The sequence below is a fragment of the Lonchura striata genome, chromosome 12, assembly GCF_050655825.1.
Source record: "Lonchura striata isolate lonStrDom1 chromosome 12, ASM5065582v1, whole genome shotgun sequence".
Classification (NCBI taxonomy): domain Eukaryota; kingdom Metazoa; phylum Chordata; class Aves; order Passeriformes; family Estrildidae; genus Lonchura; species Lonchura striata.
Window position 1 is genome coordinate 13770572 of NC_140714.1, and position 21172 is coordinate 13791743.

The following is a 21172-nucleotide window of genomic DNA, read 5'->3' on the forward strand; positions in this document are numbered from 1 at the left end:
GTTGTGCAGTTCTCAGCCCTCCATTTCTCAGCTGTTACTACAAAAAACTGTATCCATTTCAATGGTGGATGAACTTCTTAACTTTCCTCAAAGTGTTTTTTTTTTTTTTTTTTTTAATTAGCTGAGGGCTGCCAAGATTAAAAGCAACAGGCTATCTTGTCAATGTTTACCAAAAAGAGACAAGAAGGACACAGGAAAGGCATCACATCCCAAGAGCTTTTCCTGAGCATTACACAACCTGATACATAATCTAGTATGTGTAATCTAAGGTTCCCCTATTTTTCCTCCAATACATTTATTCCCCCACCATTTTGTTTTCCACTGCTGTTAGTTTCTATTTTCACTTCTGACCTTTATCTATTGCAAGTCCCAACCACAGAAAGGTACCACCCATTTTCTAACAAAAACACATCAAATTCCCTAAACATTTTTTCCAGCTACTTGGCTCCCTAAATCCCACACTTCCATCCTCCTTCATAAATGTAGTGAAGGCTATTTCATCCTGGATACCCTTCTGATTCCTACAGGATTCTGGAGAAGACACAGCCATGTATGTCAGAGCCTATGCTCAGTTCTCTCTCAAATTAAAAGTTCTAGTTCATATCATAATCATCAGTTCATAAACCTGAACTGCAAAAGCTGCTCAGTCTCCAGAACAGGAGGAGCCAGAACTCCAAGAAAATCCTTCTGAAGTGATGCCCTGTGCTCCTATGACACTTGCCTCATAATGAAGGGCCACAGCCACCAGCCCCCAGGGCACCACTGCCATCCATCACCATGAGCCCCTGACCCCTCTCCGTGCCCCGCTGGTCCCCTGGGGTGTTGCTTCTCCCCAGGGAATCTCCACCTGAGGTGTCATCTGCTCACACTGCTTAAAACCCTCCTCCCAAGCAGCTCTTCTAGGAAGCTCCTTACTTTGCTTCAAAAGCTTTAAAATCTAAAGCCAGACCTTTTTTTAGTTATGAAAGGAAAGCAATACTAGCATGTTTTTGTTATGAAGGAAAACTGCAACAGTTCAATGGCACTTCTCTTTAACACTTTTGTCCTAGCAGTCAGTAGTCTGGTAGGTTTGCTGAACCAAACTAATTACTCCCAGGCAAAGCAAGACAGTCATAACACACAGCTGAGAAACTGCAGAGCTCTGAAGCGATAAGCTCTCCCAAACTGAGTAAATAAAAAGCTTCAGTTTCCCAAGACAACATTTAGGTACTCTGGATGCAATCAGTACATGACCAATCTTTAACCTACAGATGCACAGAGTCAACTCCAGCCCTTCAGCCAAGCTGAGCTCTCCCACAGCACCCAGGGGAGCATCTGATCCCACAGCCTGCTGGCAGCAGGAGGCAGATCTGACAGCAGCCCACACTTCAAGGAGCACTTTCTAGAGCAGCAGTTGCATATTTCTTGAAGCAGTAAGACCAGGAAACTGCAGTAGTTGAAGACAACACATGTCATCTTTCTGGGCATCTTGCCTTGCTGTACCACCCAGAGAGCCAGTGTTATACATTTTGAAGAATAGTAGATGAAGTGACGAGGGATTTATTTGTTAAAAATGGAGCGCCCTAATTGCTCTTTTTTACCACAACTGGCACAATGTTCACCCCCCAGCATCCTGCCACCCCCATCCTGAGACTGAAATATAGTAGAGCACAGGCTGTTCAAGCATACAAATTGCCAGTGGGGAAAAGTAATAATCTCAAGGCTTGCATCATTTCACAGTCGAGTTGTTTGAAGACAGGCTAGCCATTACATAGAGCAGCTGTGTTATCTGGCTTTTCCTTTCATTCATTTATAGACTTGAGCTGCTTTCCTAAGTATGTTGAAACTATTTCCCTCATTAATAGTTTTTGTTCAGTATGCAGGGATCTCAGCTATAGCAAAAGCACACAAAGGCTTCTGTTCTGGATACATTGATACTTTAGGGACACTTAGATTGGAAGCCTGTCAGAGCCCTTCGGATATGTGACAGTATTGGCTGGAATTCACCAGGACACGACAAAGATCTGTCTTCACAAACCTGGGCAACCTTTTTTTCACAGACCTGACTGACACAACTGCAGCTTGGTGTTATCAGTCAATGTGAGGGTCAAACTCTCTCTCCACTATTTGCAAAACAGAATAACCCAACAGAAATAAAATATAAGATTTTCACACATTCAGTTATTACTGCTCAGAAACAAAGGCCATTCCACATTATTCCAACAGAAAAGATTAATTTAAAAACTACTGCAATCTGAGGTGTGAAGTAGCCAGGTCTCTCTTTTTTTTATTATTTGACTAGGGGTTTTTCTACATGCCAGAATGCAAAACTTTGGCAGAAATCTGCAGTTAAATATAAGATGGGATTTAAAACCATAATGTCAGAAAAAATATCAGGTTAACAGGGATGTCTTTCATCCTTTAATATTTCATTCTTAATGACGCTTTACTGACAGAAGATCTGTTCCTATTTTTCATACTAGAATGCTCTTCTATTATTATACTCAAATATTTGTTTTTATCTCTGTACCAGTACTAACATACACAAATACAGTGAGAGAAATACTTAAATAATCCCTATAAATTTAGGATTTACCAAGAGTTTCCTATGTTTTAGATATTTTTTTCAATACTACCACAAGCAATGGTGCCTCAAGACCTCAATTCTCCTCTTCTCCATCACATCTTAACTCTCCCATAGGTTTCCTTTTCTTTAGGGGTATATGTTTCTTTCCTTTTAAATTTCACCCTTGTTCCCCTACTATGATGTAGATGCTTAATATATAGTAAAATAACAATACAGTTATCACACAAAACAGCCTTTCACATTCCAGTTGTAGGTAGTAAGATGTTTGTATTGTTCTCTCCAATTCAGGTTAGACTAAGTTATAACAAAACATTCTAAATTGCAGGTTTAGAAACCTCCTTCCTGATGGACACTGTTACATTGTTTTAAAAAACAGCATTCTGTGTAGGAGAAAAACATTCTGCAAAATCCATTACTACTCCATAAAAGTCTCATACAGAGGAATTTACATAATGAACTGCAATTACTCACATTATATTTATCTAGTGAAGAATGAAGCCATTGTGTGCAGTGGAACGTGCCTGTTCTGCACTAACACACACACACAGAGGAAGTTACCTGGTGAAAAAACACACCAATCAGGGGTTAACACCAAGCCTGCACCCATGTAATGCCATTTCCAGTTCATTAAAAGGAAACCAGCTGCAGAACCTGCCATTGTGCCAGCCTGTCAAGGCTCAGCAAGAGGTGAGGAAGGGATGTGCAGTGAGCTCAGAGTGGTTTGTGATGGGCAGGGCAGCCCTTTGTGTTGGAAGTGCTGTGACAATGATCATTACCAGGTTTACAGCTTGTGCACACACTAAATCTGCCTTCGCTGAGCAGAGCCCTCAGCTCCTGGCTATTAGGAATTATGTGATATAAATAACCCCACAGAGAGCTGCAAAGCACCAACACAGGAACTGAAGTTCTGGAGTCACAGAATGGGTCAGGCTAGAAGGGACCACAGTGGTCCAACCTTCCTGCTCAAGTAGGGTTATCCTAGAGCACAAAGTCCTGGAGATTAATCCTGCCAGAAGGAATTCTCTTCTTTGCTGACGCCACAAACCTGCATATGTATTTTAAAATTTAATGAAAACTTGACAGACGAAAAGTCTGCTCTACTTACTGAGTTCAAAGTTCACAGGCTAAGTAAGGCTGGCTGGCTGAGCCTTCTGTTGGTAAGCATGCAACATTCAAAAATGCCTAAAAAAACAGCCAGCAAACTGGACCCTGATTTCTGGACTAGAAGGAATTTGTTTGATTTTTGCACACATGAGAACATTGTCATTTCCAGGTGTGCACATTTTTACTACATCCTGGATTTCTAATGGTACATTCATACATGAAGGATCATTCACTAGGGAATACCTGCAGATCAGATACAGTTTTCTCTGGACTACACTTTCGAGCCTTTCTCCTCAAAATTAAATATTTGGAAACTACATAATCCCTTCATTTGATTTGTCAGAATGGTTCTGTTCTTAAGTGCTCCAACACAACAGTAATCAGCCCCTGTTAGACTGAAAAGAAAAACCCAGGTATGTTTAGACCTTTTGTAACATTTCTTAATTCTACTCTTCAATATTTGCAAAATCCATCATTTAGTACTATTTTCCTTTAGGATGGTGTTTTAAAAAGACATGATCTTTTCATGGTAGCTGTGTGAGTGCAGCAGGTCTCCACAACATACAAAGACTCCTGCTGTGCTAAAGCAAGAGCCTCTCTCCTTCCATTTCCTTTAACAACTGTCTTCAACTGCTGCTGCAGCATTTCACAGTCCACTTCAGAGGTACAAGGGGTGGAGGAGAGGATAAGAGGCAGATAGACAAGTTAAACACCTGTTTTAGTCCAAAGCAAAGTGTAATTCAAGCAGCTGCAAGCAGAGAAGTTTAAACTCAGAAACTTACTCTTCTATGTACACATGCATCATCCAAAATTAAAATAGAAAAGCATTACTGCAGCAACAATTTCAAAGAATTAAAATACATCAAAATCGCATTCTCAAATCCCCTGCACACACAAGATAAACAGCTTCAACTCATCAGTCTTCTCTTCCTTTCCTTAACTGCTTCTTTTTCAGAGATTAGGAGAGGGCTTTAAAATTTAACTTAAAGATAAGCGCTTGTCAACCAAAATAAAAGTTCATTTTTATTCTTAATACCTTCAGTTAAAAAAAAAAATCCTGTTTTTCTCCAAAAAATACCCAAAGTAAGAAAGAAAATATCTTTTGCTTTGCATACAGTGGCATACTTCACTTTCATAAGTACATAAAGAATAAGTAACTTTAACATCTCTGCTAAATAAACTCATCTTTCTGCATAAGAAGACCCATCTATATGAGAAACAATTGCATTTGCTGCAATTTGTACAATGCCAGTTAGAGGTCCTTACTCAGTTTTTCACTTTAAACCACAAAACAACTATTTCTGAGATAAGGCATAAGAAAAGTCAGGAGTCCAAATATCTTTCTTACTGTAAATTAGTGAAAAAACTAACACAGATCAAGAACAATGCAGAACAATCAAAAGGAATTATATTTTACAAGAACAGAATTTTGTTACAGCCATGGGAGATAAGAGCCAGGATCCCAAAACAATAAATGGGCTGTCCCACAGGGCTGGAGCTCAGTGCCTGAGGAGAGGCAAAGATATCTACCCCAACGTCCACAAGAGAACACAGAGAAAGAGTGATCTCTTCTTATGAGTAAAGAGAAATTTGGGATGCTTGCAACTCCAAGTAAAAACACATAGTGAAAAAAGGTATATAAACATTGAATCCTCAGTTATTTTGATGGCAACTATTTGAATCAGATGAACTAAAGAAATTAGTCCTATGAGAAGAACAACAGAGCACACAATTAAGACTGACCAGAGAAAAAGTAATCATAAATAGTAATTAAATATTTTTTAAATCCCACTAAACCCAAGAAGCAGACCTTGTTTCAGCTGTTATGTCCATAATTATAAAGGTGAAGGACATGACTGTGGCTGAAACAAGCAGATGTTAAACATACAGAGCTGTCTGTCAAAGGAGGAGATGCTACAGCAGAAATAAATTAATGGTGCTAATAACTCAGCTTTTTTTTTCCCCAAAGTGGTATTAGTTCTGTTTCACAGCTTAAGCTCATGTCTGACACATTCTAGTCTATCCCAGCTCCCAGACCATGCCCTTAGTGGAGGGAAATGTGAAAAGCAGGTTTTCTGTAATTTAAACTTTCAGCGTTGCCCTGCTTTTGCACAGCCCCATTCAAAATCACTTAATTCATGTTTATGTACAGGTTGACACCAAGTAATTCCAGGTCTTGGTTATTTCAGTTGTTTACACCCCACTGAACTGTGCAAGGAGGGAAAACCAAACACAAGGTTTAGAACAAAAATTATCCACTGCTAAACCCATCCAAAAAGTGGGGAGTGTATGTTCATCCTGTCTCTCAGTGCTGTTGGCAGCCCTGCCTGCCATCAACCAGAAAAGTGAAAACTACTTCCAGCAAAAGAGATTTTTTTTTTACCACTCCTTTGATCCTGATCACCAGGGTCACTTTGTACATGAGTGCTCTCGTGTAGAGCAAGAAGTTGGGGCAGAGAAATGAAGTTCTGCTGCACTGTGTCACAAGCAAGCCCAGGAGTTTATACCTTCAAAGACACATGAAATTTTTGAGACAGTAAGACACATTTTTTCAAAATGTAAAGAATGGCTTAGCTGAAGTCTGCAGTTTAACTATGCATGGAACTAGTACACAACAGTGAGAACAAGGACTAAGTTGGGTTCTTTTGTTTACTTTTAGCAACCAGAACTGCACTTTGTGAGTTGGACTACAGCTAAAGCTAAATTCCTGCACACAGGAGTAAGAGACAGAAGTATTTCACTATTATGTGTCTAAAATAACACTGACAAAGCATATGAGAAGTTATTCATTGCATGTATAAAGGATGGCACATAAAAACTTTACAGAAAATGAAACTGCAGACAGATATGTACTCTCAGCATCAGCAGGTGGCATTAGCAGAGCACATTTTATGTGTTTCTTAGCTGAAGCCTTAGGCTAGTTTAAAAAAAAACTGGCAACTATGAGTTAATTAAATTGTAAAGGTGGCAAACAGTGGTACTAGGAAGAGTTACATGTTCACAGGAGACAAATCAAATGTGTCAGTCTCTAAGAGAGCAGGCTGGTAAACCTTCAAATCAAGAAAAGCCTATTACTTACAAGTCAGAAATATACTGCACTTGGCAGTGTCAACAGCTGAGTCCCTTCAGAATGGAATAATTCTAGAATGAAACTATAGAAGATATAGAATAATCTTTCAGTTTGTGTTAAATGTGTGAGCCAGGAGTAAGTGCCAGATCAATACACAGCTACTTAGGGTAAATATGTTATTGTCTAAGCAGGAGTTCACATATCAATAAAAAGGAAATATTATTTAAAATGTGCAAGGCTTTGAACCCACCAATTGAAAGTATCTTTACTGCTGGAAAACCTGCCATTACAAGGTAAAAAAATCCAAGCAAAAGAGCAAACTAAAAATAGCCATTTATTCTTTTTGATGGATTTCAGATTTTATTCTGTGCCTTGTTATTATACTTGCTCTGTAATTATTGAGATATTAGAACAGTCTCCCAGGACTTGCTTAGAAAGATTAAGTTATTCTTTCCTCACACTACCTGTGATTTATTCCAAACTTCTGAGACTAAAGACTCAGAAAGAGAATGCATGCTTTGTAGAGGTTTTTACACCTATTCTGGGAGTGAATTAGAAAAAGGAAATGCTGTACAATGTAGGAAAATCCCATTAAACACAGGAACAGTGCAGTGCACACCCATGCTTCAGCCAGCACCCATCCTACAGTATAGGTTCAGTAATACATCAAGAGAGCAGTAGCACACAGGCCCTCAGGGGAGAACCACAGCCTGTTCCCTGTCCAAACCCCCCTCCTAGCATGGAAAAAAAAAAAATAAATAATACCATATGAACCTTTTGGGAAAGGACATTCAAGTCTCCAGGATATGAATTCGCCCATTAAACATCATTGCCTCCATGCCAAGTGCCCATCTGTGCTACAGACTGGTTTGGAGAGCTGTGTCTGGCTTTTGTTTGTGAAAACCTCTCTTTCCTGATGGTGTATACTGGGCAGATCAAGAAATATTTACTAGACTGGTTGCCCAACAAAATCCCCACCACTGGGCACAAAGAGAAACAGAGTTCAAACCTTCACAGCAAATTCCTCATGCACAGAGAGCCCAAACTGGCAGGACTGAGGAAAATGAATGGACAGAGCAGCAGGAGCCCCCAGGATCCAGAAACAGCTGAACTTCACTGAAAGGCTTTCTGCCATGCCATCACCTGGCTCAGCACACTGCACTAGTCATGCTCAAAGTCTTGCTTTTGACTCAACCAACTACATCATTCCTACCAGATTTCCTACTTCTCAAATTGTTTTATTGACCCCGGATCCATCACTCATCTTTCCATGCAAGATTCTTCTCTGCTTTTCCTACATGCTACCTAATTTGCTACCAAATAATCTGGCTACACTTTTAATTGTCTACACTTTTGTTCACTGCTGTACAGTGGGGTTTTTCCCCTTTTCTGTTGATATGACATGTTCAGAGAATATAATTGGAAAGTTAAACAGTATTTTGAAAAATTTTGATCTATTATCATTTGTGTGCTCCTCCCTATTTCAGTCTGTTTCATATATTCTCTGTTTACTACAGCTACAAAAAAACCCAGCCCACAAACTGCCACCCAACACACACTGAGCTCCTTGCAGATTATTTCACTATCAAGCTGCTAGTTTCACATGTTATGTTGGGAGAATTCCTTCTAAAATACAAAACACAAAATCCATTATATACTTTAAACAACCTGTAAAGCTTATCTCATTCACTGTAAATCTTGCAAACAGTCACAAGCAAAAAATATTTCATTGCAAGACCTTTAGAAATCAGCTAGTTATAAGCATAGCTTGTAAATCATATTCTTCTTTAAATGAGCAAACTGATGGGGAGGAGTGCAGATTATTTGATACCAGCTTGTTGTGGTTTTGAGGGTGTATAGCCAGTTTGGTTTTTCCACAGATAATGTTCATTCCAAAGCTTGCTATTTTGTGCACTGATTTAACTTTATTAAACTATATAATGATAGAAGTTCTACTTTTAAAAAAACCAAGCTGGAACATAAACTGTGTCTCCATGTTATTGGAAGCTGCTGAACAAAGGATTCTCAACAGGACCTGCATCTACTGTACTCATAATCTAATTATATTTTTCAAGTTTGCCTCAACATTCCCCTTGCTTTATTAGAAACAAAGATAGAGAAAAACCCTAGTCTCATGCTAGATGAGGCCAGCTTTCGTTCAAGACAGTAAATATTTGTCAAAAACACTTAACAGGACTAAGTGACTTCTTTTCTCAGACTTCCCCATTTTCACAGGAACAAAACTGAATCATTAAACTGCCTCCGTGGTAAAGCACTCAAGCAAAGCAGTGCTGCAAACACTACAGAGAAACCCAGAAGAAACTGAAAACTCATTCTTCTCTGCTACATTTAATAAAGAATCACTTGCAATTAAAAAATGTCTTCCTAACAAAGAGTTCTAGAGTTCTTTAAACCAAAATACACCAAACTTGTGTGTAACAGTCATTAACTCTTCATTTCCGCTCAAGAACAACCTGCTAACATCTGGTAACACATCAGCCAGGCAATTTTCCTCAGTTTTGTCCATGCCTTTTCCATATCACACAGACAGCTCTACTCTTTCTGAGTAAGGCATCAAACTTCTGGCCATGCAACTGTGCCCCAGTTTGGCAGGAGGCTGTGGGGAAATAACAGCCCGGGGTAGCCCTAGAACTGTGTTTTGCTGGCAGCCTGGTAAGAGCATCACAGTAGCAGCCAGAGCTCAGGCCACTCCTGCATTCTCAAGACAAGTTGCACTAATTCAGATTTTATTCCCTATGGGTAAACCACTTATTTTACTGAGAACATGTCCGGGTGGCAGCACATCTGAATGGGCAACAGTAGTGTTGGGATAGAATTTAAACAAGTTTACAAGTGAATGTGTAGGGCCAATAAGATGGAAACAGATGCTAGAGCAGCTCACTTGAAGGCCTCATATCCCCCACAGATGCTCAATTAATCTGTCAAGATAAACATATAATTATTTTGTTATTCTCTCAGCAAAAGAGCTTAAAAAAATTAGTACAGACATCAATGAAGGCCCAAAGCTTTGAGCCCCCAGCACAGAGGTGAGCAGCAGCTTCAGGGCTTTCTCTGGGCTGACCAAGCTCACTGCTTCAACCCAACCCCCACGATTTCTTCTGGGGAACAATGGCCAAGGTTGCTTGGCAGAGTGTCCTGGAGAGTGTCATCCAGAACATCAATCAATGTCATCATAAAGGTCAGAGTCACCACATGCCAAGGTCCAGAAATTTTCCATTTCACTGATAAGCCTTCTTTCACATCCCCAAAAGGAGTTTCAACTAAAGAAACAAAGAATCTATCTGCCAAAATACCTTTCCAAATTATGCTGTAAGTACTTCCTCAGTTATTCCTTACCACTGTAAATTTAAGGAAGAATAAAAAAAATTTATCCAAACAACAAAAGTCTCACAGCCATCACCTAACCACTCTTAGTCCCCAAACATAACCAAGAGCATCTATGGATGGTGGCACCAAACATAAAAATAAAAGTAAAATCAGAAATAGTTTTTATGAGTGTTTATATCCACCAATGCCATGAAAAAGGGCCTTTATTACAATTTCAGTGAACAGAAAATTTATTAAAGTATTTTACTCGTGAGATCACAAGCAAAACATCCTGAAAGTCTTCCAAAGCAGTCACAGAAAATATATTAATAAGACAGATAATCTATGTACCTGAATCTGCCATGAAAATCCTACTGCTATCTACAGGGGGTTTTCAGCTTTTTCAGACCAGATTCCAAAATGTTGTTCAAGCACCTAAAAATAGAGTTAGACATCTGCTAGAGTTTTGAAAAGCATCTAGCACTTCAGATGCCTGACTTGGTGAGAACTGGCTACAATTGCTTTCCTCTCAAAACCAGCAGCCAGCATTTCCAACCCAATGGAGTAATAATTCACATTCAATTCTCCTTAAGAGTTACACAAAAACAGTAATAGGCTGTAAAGTCAATATCCATTTCCAAAACAATACACTCACATCAGTGAAATGTTCTGAACGTACAAAACACATCTGAACAGCCCCAGCCACAAACTGCACCAGCCCACACTTACAGGCCTGTCCTGTATATCCTGTACATAACACAGGAAAATGCATTTATTCACTCTTTTGTCTTTTAGACAAGTCATGGAGTCAGCATTCCCAGAGCATGTAATGACAGAACTATTACCTTACTTACAGTGAGTCAAATTCGTATGTTCCCAGGACCAGCCTCCGAAAGAGCTAAAGATATAATACCTGACTTTATACTCAAATTTTGATTGCAAGGTGTACCAATTATGCATCAGTTTTAGCTAAATAATAATAGGATTGAAAAAAATGTTTACCATAATCCAAGAAACAGATATTTCACAAATTTTATTATTTTAATCAATGTTTTATTGTTTGGCATGAAAACACATCTTTGCTACTTGACCCCCTACTGTCTTCTTTTGTTTCTTACCACACTATCACACACAGAAATATTCTCCAAACGTAAAAACTATTCTATATATTCCCACTAAAGACTTTTTTTTAATCCTATTTTTTTTTCCAAAACAGCTGTCACTGATTACTATCAGATGTAGGTAGTGGAGCAGAAGCAGCACTGCTTCAGAGATGACAATTTCTAGGTCAGCATTTTCACTAAAGGGAGTAAGTAAAATGAGATTGAAATACCAGACAGCAGCTGTTTATGCTTTACACCAACCTGTACAGAAGTAGTGCATCCAACTTAATTATTTATTAGAGCCATACAATAAAGATGACAAGAAAGAAATTGCACCTAGATTTGACTACACAAAAAAAATTTGCATCACTGTTTCTTTGAATCTTTAGAAGCATATACTACTATTCTCTTCCCTCCCCCTTCTTCTATCATCTTGATGGAAGACTAAAAAGAAGGTTAGAAAAACAAAGCCTTAAAATAGAAAAAGCAGACCTTGAATGCTCTAGCATTACTTGGAAAATAGAGTGTTGTATTCTGCTACAGGAGATAGCACTTCAAATTTGAAAGGTCAGCTGCAAATCTTGGCTTCAAAAGCAACTCACACTCACAACATCAGAGAACAGAAATAACTATTCCTGGGCCAGGAATGAGCACAGAATCCTGGAGATTATTGTTTTCAGGTAAAATTGATGACAGAGCCAAATATCTCCTGATGCAGCCTTGCCCATCTTTAGTGAGACAGAATAAAGTCCCAATTCCCTGAAGACAGCAAGAAGGAGCAGGAGGAATTCTCCCTGCTCACTGCCTGTGGCTCTCTCACCAGAGCTGTGCTCACACCCTGTGCTGAGCCTCTCCCATGGCAGCTGCCAGCTCCTGCCCCCACTCAGCACCCAGGGGTTCCTCTCCCAGCCAATTCACGTTGTTGTCCTTCCTACAGCCCACCCGTCCTCAAAGCCCTCAATGGCTTCATGCACATCACAAATGGTAAACACGGGATCCAAAACACCAACCAGATGTTCAAGACCTTCCCCCACTCCCTGCAATTGCTCTCAGTAAGATTTAGATCAAATTTGGTGGCAGATAGGGAAAGTGTAGCACTTTTCTTCAATGAAACTCAGACTGTAGGTCTGATAGATTTTTTTTTTCCTTCCCCAGTAGGAGCTATGCATAAAATATTCACAGCATATTTAGACAAATGTGTTTATATTTATCTAACACGATGTTTGTTGATACTGGAAATAAGCCGTGCATAGTAGACAGCCCTTATTCTTTGGAGAGTAAAGCTGAATCTATCTCCACTCACCCAGTGTTGGTTGGATAACCACTGTTGATTTATTAACATTCTGCCACCAAATTTTAATGCAGAGGACATTGGTATCTGTACAGTGACTGAAAATTCTTTTGTATTATGATACAGTCTGCTGAAGCCAATAAATATCTTTAGTGGTCCTCATTGCTAGCATGACATTACTCTGCAAAGCCACACATTTCCCTCCCCCCTACTCTCTCATGTTGTTTCACTTGATGGAAGGATCAAAGCCATCAAGTCATTTTTTCACCCCAACTCAATCAGGCAAGTAGCTCTTTGAAGTGATTTTTTTTATCTTGCTTGTTTTTATTTTATTTTTTTTCTCTTCATTAGGAAGAATATTTCCAAAAACAGTATGACATTCTGAAGTTTCAGAATGTTAATTCTACAACAGGTGTGACATGTCTCTGAAAGCAATGCTCTGATGGTTTATTTATGGGTTTTACTCTTTCCTTTCACTTAAGAAGAGACCTTGAATATGTTTTCATATGCCCAACGTATATTTAGAGACTTTAAAGAGAGCATCCATTCATCAAAAACATGAAAACCTAAAGACAAGAGTTCAAATAAATCAGAAAAGCCATTTGTGGCTGCAGCTTAAGGCTGTCATGGAAAACAGTATGTCAAAATACCTCCATTAATGATTGCCTTGCAAGCACTGGGAAGTTGAAAGCCTGTTACTAACGTTCTTTTCTTTAATGGGAATTCAAACTACTGCAAAAGAAGGTGAATAAGAAGAGAAAATGGGAAAAAAACTAATTCAAAATTAAATAATTTCAGAAGTCAAGAAACATGGCACTTTGTTCAGCGCCACAAAAGAAACACCACAATTTTCTCCTGACCCTTGATAACACAAAGCAGGAATCGTGCAAAGCAGCAGGAGCCAGAAAATTCAGTAATCACTGACAATCTGTACTATTAGAAAAAGCTTAGTGATTCACTGTATTGCTAACATATACTCATCACTAGAGCTTTTCTTTAACATATTTCAGCACCTTCATCAAAAAGAGCATTTAGAGATTTAAACAAAATCAGCACTTTCCATTTGTAGTCTCACCCTATTTTGAAACCTTTTCCTTAATTTTAAATAGGGCTACTGAAACAAGAAGCTACTAGAGGTCACTGGTCTGAAAACCTGTGTCTGCTGGCCAGATGACACACCAGTGAAACTCAAGGGAAAAATTTTAGAAGGGAGCAGGGAAAGGCAGAAACAGGCAGGACAAGACACATCCCTGCCCACCTCAATGAATCTGAAAGAGCACACGCTTCTTGCTGTTACAGAGCAACTAAATAACAAAACATTCATTTCTCCATCAAATGGTGGCTTAGTGTCCCCTCCTTGGGCAAGGGGTGGTGGCTGAGATTTGGCCTGAAGTGTTCCTACAGCTGGTACCACTGAAAAGACATCAAACAAGCAGCTTCTATAATCATTCAAAAGGACATTGGAGCTCTTGAGTTTTCAAAACAGACTTTAATGGAAAATGCAACCTAATTTATTTTAATAGCCCTTATTATTTTCCCATAACACTCAAAGGTAGTAAAGTTATCAGAGATATTTTAGTTAGGCAGAAATTTTCATCACCAACTTGGACTTCAGAGCTGAGGTTGACAATCTGTACAAAATAGGAAACAAAGTTTAGGAGCAAAGGACCCAAAACCTGGGAGTGCAAGAAAAAGAGCTAATGCTGTTATCTCCAAACAGAAACCCACACTTCATTTCCTGCCATTTTCACTTATTCATAGCTTCAAAAAGACTCAACTTTGCAGTAGAATTACTAATTTAAGAGCAGTTAACTTTGAGCTCAAATTAAAGACAGCAGTGATAAAAATTACCAGGTGCATTCATTTTTTAAATAGCAATAATCTCAGAAGCAAAAGGCAAGCTCTATTGAAAAATCAGAACCAGTTCATCTGGGAAGAATCTCTACAGAGTACAAAACAAAGGCAGGGATAAGAGAAACTCAAAACTGCTGCTGGAAGAAGAATGAGGTAAGCAACCAATTCCCTTGGCTTCATTTTCTGTGCAGGAAATGGGCAAAACATGTCACTTTGGTAACCTTGGCCCCACAGGCTCTTACAGTGTGTTTCAGCTAGTTTAGTTTTTTTTTAGATTGCCATCATCCTGATGCAGGGATTTAAAAGCAGTTTTTCAATATCAATGTTTTCCGTCTCTTGCTGCAAGGCAGAGTGTTGTGACCCATTGCCTTGAGCCCAAGACTGACACTACTGGTAAATCTATTTCATTTAAACTGTTAATTCAGCTGCATAAGGGAGGTCAGAAGGTGCCAGCTCTTGTTTTAATATTGCCTTGCACATTTAACTTTACATCAGTGATGGATTTCAGGATGTCATTCAGCTTCCCTTAAAGCTTTACTCTCTAGACCTCAAATGAACTGGCAAAGTCTGGAAGAGCATCTAGACATTGTTCCAGTCAAAGAACAAATGGCTAATTATAGAATAGGTGTTCTATAAGGAACACAATTTATACATAGCATTTTTATATAAAAATAATAGTATATGCAAACCAGAAAATTAATAGACAACATTAGTTCTATTGTTATTTCTGTGAGTTACAACAATACAAGAATTTGAAAACATAGGCAAACTTCAAGCAGTCAGACATGAGCAAGCGATAGCTCCAGAAGCTGTTGATTTCTAAATGGGTATCTTATATCAAGCAGTTAAACAAAAAAAACCCTTTACCAGAACACATACACAACAGCACTGAGTTATAAAAAGTGAAAAATACCTAATGTGGGGCAAGGACTTTTTTATCCTCAGGCCCTTAAACACCAATTATACTGTTTAATTGCATTCAAAACAAAACATATATTTTTTTTTTAATTATGGTTGTCAGAGAGTTCTTGATTTGTCTTTGTGGATTTAAAAATAAAATTTGAAGATACAAACAATGTGTTCAACTAACACATTGAACCAAAGAACAGAATTCATCTGTGAGAATGACAAGGGGCTTTTGATCTGCTGTAAAATTTCAAGCAGTATTAATACATATCAATGGAAGTAAAACATTGTAGGTATTGAAGGAATGTGAGGATTATGTACTGGAATAACTCAGCATGATACAAATTATTAATATGCAAATCATTTGCACACACCAAGACTAAAAATATTGATTCATTGTGATAATGCCATATTAGACATTTTCAGCATCTGTTGTTGCATTTGTATCAAATGAACAGTTCACTTCACACATGATGGTTATGAACAAAACCCTTCTCGTGTCTAGTTGCATTGCTCAATATTTGTCCTTTCTGTTCCAGTGCCATCTGCAAACTCTGTTTTCAATCATTCAAGGAGCTAGCATAAAATACTACTATATATTTCTTGTTTGGGATTTTTTTTGTTTTATACTGGGTATTTATAGTTTAGATCTATCTTTACAAATGACCAAGGGTCTTGCATGATTCAACTTACACCAACTCTGTTCTTGGTATGAGACTGTAGTTTCTGTAAACTAACCAATTACCTAAATTCTGTGGAACTCCCCAAACAAAACCACCTCACAGTTTGTTTTTCTGAAGGGGCACAGTCCTGTTATCACCTATCACACCATACAGTATGCAGACTATAAATAGGAATATTGAGTAGGTGGTGTTAATAGCATAATGCCATACACATAACAGAATTTGGAAGTTTGTATCAATAACAGCAGCCATGGGAACTTTGCTCTAAATGCAGGGAGGAGAGCAATGGCCAATAACTGCAATACATTATTTCAATTTCAAGAACACATTTTTTTAACTGAGTGGGAAACACACCTATGCTGATACTTGCAGGTCCAAGAGAACAGAGCTTTACAAAAGGCACTGTTCATTATGAGGGATCTTCACATACTAGTCTTGAGAAATCCTGAAAGACATTTGAAGATATGGCCTAATACTTTTTTCCAGCCTTCTTTGTTTTCATTTACTGTTTATAACTCCTTGTTAAGCAAGTAAACTGCAATTTTTATTCCCAAAATTCTAACAAGTAGAAATTTCTCATGAGTGCTGTAGAGCAAAGATACCACCAATGAGTATGATATCTTTGTGCATCTCCCAGGCCTACATTAAAGCAGAGCAGGCTACCAGCACTGCAGATGGCAATTTTATTTTAAAAACATGCACAAAAATAAAACTATATATGTGCAAGGTTGCCAAGATGTTAATTATGACCCAGAAAAAAATTCTGCAAAGCCTTGACAAATTGATAATACTGTTTGCCAAACTAAAACATGATTTTTTCACCAGTAATAGTTTAGCTTTTATGAGTGACAATAAAAGAGCATACTGTAACTTTTTTAACCTACTTGCTTTTCAAAGAAAATTACAGCTCATAACACTTTTTACCTCTTGTACTTTAAGAAAAAAAGAATAATTTTTCCAGCTCTGCTTAATGTTGGTCCACAGATAACAACTTATTAAAAAAATTGAAGGGTATTTTCTGGGTAGCAAAAAATTGGAAGCAATGGAATAAAACTAGTCATTTCTGCACCTGGGAAATTATTATCCTGCTCTACAAAATGCAGAAGAGTTCAGCTAATGGTTCTACCACTACAGGGCTTACTGCATTTTAAATATAAAGGTTCAGTCTGTAAAGTTTCATTGCATTTATTAATATTTGTTTTCAAGCAATCCTAAGGTTTCCTCAGCAAAACAGCTCACCATACTTTCAGCACACACACAACTATTCAAGCCCTGAAGTAGAACAAAAGTGTTTTACTACTTCATAATTGAAAAGTCAGCAATGCCTGTGGTTTACACATTTCCAGAGCCACAAGCCCTAAAGATCAACCTTACAAAAAGGGGACTTGGTAAATTCTCCAATACAGTCATAGAAGAAAATCCATAGGTTTGAAGCATATTATTAAATCTAATTCTTAGAATTGTTGGTTGTGCCCCAGGTGGGCTTTTATCTACAATTTTAGATGTGCAATTTCTGATTTCTGTATAGTAGAGGGTCAATGAAGTAAAGAGATATTTCAAAAAAAGCAGGAACAACCCTTAAAGTTTGTAAGTAGTGCACATGTATCTGGTGTTCCTATAGATAAGCAGTACCTTTGTGCTTTATTGATCACTGTGAGGAGAGTCTGTCTTTTATTAAACTCAATTATTTCATGCTTTGTTCTTCAAGACTCAATTGAAACTGAGTACCGAATTCCAATATAATAGAAACAAATTTAAAAATTACATAAAGAATCTAGGAAACCTAAACACAGGCAACAGAAAATAATTACTTATTTTTAAATGAAGACTGAAACCATTCATCAGTATAGATTGTCTAACCAGCAGGGAGAAGTAAAAGCTCCAAGTAGAACAGGAAGCAGTGCACCAGAGAGTTGGTTTCATTCAAAATGCATAGAGCTTCCAAGGTATTCCAATTAGACTCCAATTAAATAGTCCAAAACAGGTTCTAGATTGAAATTAATACACATTTTAGTACAACCTTTCCTAAAAGAAATCACAGACTACTGAATCATTTAAAAGGACAATGAACAAAGCTCTGAGGAATATACAGCCAGATACACCAATAAAAAAACTAAAAAAAGTTTTAAAACTAAAAATTTTTCATTAGTAACTTCCTAAGAGTTGAACAGGACTAGACAGTTTCACAAGCAAATTAAAAATATTTTTAACTTTATTTCTATTCTCAAAATTAGGCAAATGGTACCATCTTCTCCATGCTATACATTACAGTCCTACAGTCTATGGCATTTTCTTTAATGAAATTGAGACAGTGAAATGTGTTTGCATGTACTTCTAATGATACTGCTATCATTTTCTAAAAAAAAAATACTTTTCCTGTTTGTCTCTACCCCCATGTCTTTCATTCACATAAAAGAAATAACAATAAAAGGGCAAGAGAAAACAAGAAAAAAACAGCATCACTTCTTTTAACAGATTATTACTAATCTGACATAATAAATGGAGATATGTGTAAAGTCAGTCACCACCAGTGTCATCCACACACAGAATTTTATTTTAAGTTAACAAAAGACAGGCAGAGCACAAGCACGTCTGCAAACTCACTGCTGCTGGCTCTCTGGCCAGGGCTGAGTTCTGCAGCTGTCAGCTGCAGCAATCTCAGAGGCAGAGGCTGCAGCAAGCAGATTGTAATTTGGGCCCCAAGAGAACTGGGCAAGGGATGCCAAAGATAAGTCGTACTTATCTAAGGACTGGAGTCAAATGCCAGGCATAAACAAGGGATTATTAAACCTTCTTTGTTTTCAAATCCTTGTCTTTGTTCAGTCTGTATTGCTCAGTGAGTCACAGCTTCACAGTTTTGTTCTGAAGAACCTTTAACATCTATTTAACATCATAATTCTTACAGCAACCTAGAGTAAACTCTTGGAGGTACCAAGGTCACTCAACCACCTGATCACAAGCAAAGACACGCCGAGATGAGACAGGGTGATTCAGCAGGACAAGGAGTCAGAGGATAATAACTGAACATAACAATAATGCAGCAATCCAGGCTGAATTGCCACATCAGTAGGACCCAAAATGGAATAGATCTTTCCAGGAGGAGACTTAATTAGCATGGGGATGAGTGGAGAAAACAGCTTCTCCCCCAACTACATTGGATGGCTTGTGGTGAACTTGAAGTTCTTATACCACTGACATTTTCTAGCATCTGTCCATGCCCAACTGCAGACTTACTAAACATCACAAAAAGAAGTGAAAAACATTCAATTCCATTCAGACACAAGAAAGATTGTTGTAAACAACCAAGGCATAACTTCAGTTCTTAAATCTTGAATTATATAGTCCAGCAAGATGCCACTGTGCAAAATTCATTCCCACTAATTACAAGCCAAGTTTTTCATATCAGAATTTCAAGGGAGAAACCACATAATCACCTGGATGGGCACTTAGACTTTCACAGCAAACCTGCCACACAAAAGCTTTGTAGAGGAGGAACAAAAAGGTCTCACAACTTTGATTTTGAAGACCAGAAGGGCATTGACTGCTAAGTCAGAAAATAAGCACTTACATGATTCAGCAGGAATGTTACAGGCAGGAGAAGGACAAATCCCCTCAGGGATTCTGATCCAAGCTAAGCAGTGCACAAGGGGTTATGAAGAAGCTACAGAGGAAGTTCACACAGGTGCATTATTGTTTAGATCAGTCATTTTCAGCTGTTTTCAACTAGAGGCCCCATATGGCAAATGCAAGTTTACTGACCGTAGCTGCTTTTCACACCCTTTAAAAGTAGCCCACAGATTCTCAATATCACTCACTGCTCTGTATGTAATTCTAGAGAAGCCTGGGGCTAACACCTGACTTGTGGCTAAAGCAAGAAGATTCCATTTCTATGCACTTAGGAAAACTCAGAATATCTTCCTGTGCCTGGTCTTGTCCCTAGCTTACAGTTCTGTTCTGCAAAATTGCAAAGCCTTTTCATTATATGCAGCAATAATGCATTACTGGAGATTTCTCATAGCACACAACAACATACAGTTTATTGAATTTAAAGGTTGTAAGGAATGTAAGGGCACAGGTAATAAAGACAAAATTTAAGAAAAACTGTTTTTCTAGGGAAAATAAAAACCCAACAGACAAAACCATGATGAACAGAAGTTAGGTGGACTGCAAATGAGGATAGAAGATTTACTTACCCAACGTGCAAGCTCCATATCTGTTTCACACAAATCATAACATCTTTCTTACAGTAAGAAAAAAAAAACAGGATAAACTCCAACAACTCCTTTGCATTGCACTCTACATTCACAACTCCCCAGCTTTTTCTTCCCCTCCACACCTCTTCCTTCACAGCCAACCTCATCTCTTATAACCTGGTTTGTTATTCCCAAAGCACCTGAATCTCATGTGCAGATTGGTCCCAGATGGGGACAATAATTATGACCTCAATGAGGATCAGGTGTGTGTGGTGGTGTTTCTTTAAACCACATAAAATCTGTTAAAAGATTTACTAGTTTGTATTTTTCTAGAATTATCTACTACAAATTTTGCCAAAAACTGCATGATTTTGTTTTGATTTCCTTCTTAAATATGTCATCACAGAGGCTTTACCACCCTCTCTAACTGGCCCTACTTTGGCCAGCAGCATGTCCACCTTCAGAGCCATCAGGGATTGGCTCTGCTGGACATGGTGGAAGCTTCCAGCAGCTTCTCAGGAGACACCTCTGTGGTCCCCCTGCTGCCAAAAACCAGGCCATGAAAAACCAATACATAAGTGAATATGTTACTGTAAGTGCTCAAGAAATAACCCATTAACCTTCAGGAATTACTGCATCCATGATCAACAACAATGAAGAATTGTTATTGTTAAAAAAAAATAATAATTATTGTTACTTTTTCTTTAGGTGATTATTTTGTTTGTAATAGTTCTTTATTTTATGACTCTAGAAAAGTGTAATTTGACTGTCCTGCAGAATTAGAGCTCTCCTATTTCTTTACTAAAAACAATTATGTTCAACAGAAGAGACAGATGATGTGCTTTGGGGGCAGAGACAGACAACTGTTATGTGTGATAAAATATCAAAATACATTATCTCTACCATTACCCCTGATTTGTGTTGTTCCCTAGGCACTACTGTCTTGGACATGAGTAATCTGAGCTCAAGAATGTGGATTAACCCAACACATGACAGTGATAATAGGAAGTGCTAAAAATTCCTAAGAGATACAGATTGGGTCCAAATAGACTGAGTAAGCAGTAAACATTTTTCA

The 21172-nt window shown here is 38.1% G+C and overlaps 1 protein-coding gene across 1 annotated transcript in view; it reads right to left on the reverse strand.

Annotated features, from left to right (window-relative positions):
• The window catches only part of CACNA2D3 (calcium voltage-gated channel auxiliary subunit alpha2delta 3), a 419754-nt gene extending 399524 nt beyond the window's left edge, over positions 1-20230 (reverse strand). Inside the window, exon 1 of the mRNA XM_085590607.1 lies at positions 20098-20230. The gene's annotated coding sequence lies outside the window, so the exon portion shown is untranslated. The remainder of the gene's footprint in view (positions 1-20097) is intronic.
• Positions 20231-21172: the final 942 nt, after the last annotated feature.